This window comes from Octopus bimaculoides, chromosome 23 (genome assembly GCF_001194135.2).
Source record: "Octopus bimaculoides isolate UCB-OBI-ISO-001 chromosome 23, ASM119413v2, whole genome shotgun sequence".
In the NCBI taxonomy this organism is placed as follows: Eukaryota; Metazoa; Mollusca; class Cephalopoda; order Octopoda; family Octopodidae; genus Octopus; species Octopus bimaculoides.
In genome coordinates this window covers 18286871-18287781 of record NC_069003.1, presented here as the reverse complement: position 1 = coordinate 18287781, position 911 = coordinate 18286871, and positions in this window count along the sequence as shown.

Below are 911 nucleotides of genomic sequence, written 5' to 3'. Positions count from 1 at the left end.
GGCTGAAACAGTTCTGATGCTTCAAATAGCTTGCAATGATGCTACCATGAGCAAAACACAAGTTTACGAATGGTTTTTCATGCTTTAAGAATGGTCACTTGTGGCTTGAAGACCAACCTCGTTCAGGGCAACTGTCAACCTCCCAAATGAATGAAAACATCATGAAAATTCATGAACTGATCTTGGGGAACCATCGCTGAATAATTGACAAACTTGTTGATATGACTGGTGTATCCTGGAGCTCCTGCCAACGAATTTTGAGCAAGGAATTGCAAATGAGAAGAGTTGCAGCAAAATTTGTGCTTTGCTTGCTCATGGAAGATCAAAAGAAGTCATGGCTAAATGTGTGTCATGAACCAAAAGAACAGTTAGAAGTTAATCCAGACCTTTTTCCAAAGATCATCTCTGGTTATGAAAGCTGGTGCTATGGCTATGACCCGGAGAGGAAGCAGCAATCAAGTTAATGGAAGCATTTCATGTCACCATGCCCCCCAAAAGTATGTCAAGTGAAGTCTAATGTCAAAATGATACTGATTTGTTTCATTGATGCAAAAGGAATTGCCTACACAGAAATTGTTCCTCCTGGTCAAACTGCTAACTAGACATTTTAGTCATTTTTCCTCAGCCAAGACGAATACAGTTGTACTCTTGGAAGCTGTAGCGTCACCCGAGCATAAAAGATGAGCATTATTTGTAATTCAATGGTACAACAGTTTAAGAGTTTGCTTTGAGATATACTTAGATTGTGATTTCTGCAGTGTGGTGCATAAATTATCAAGTAAAGGAGAGGCATCTTTGCCTCTACTGATTCAGTTGCAAAGTGTTATTTTGAGTAAAGTTATTTGGTTGCAGACCTCCTTTCAGTCTTTTTATTATCAATGGGTAAGAGATAGTCCCCAGATGGTAACATC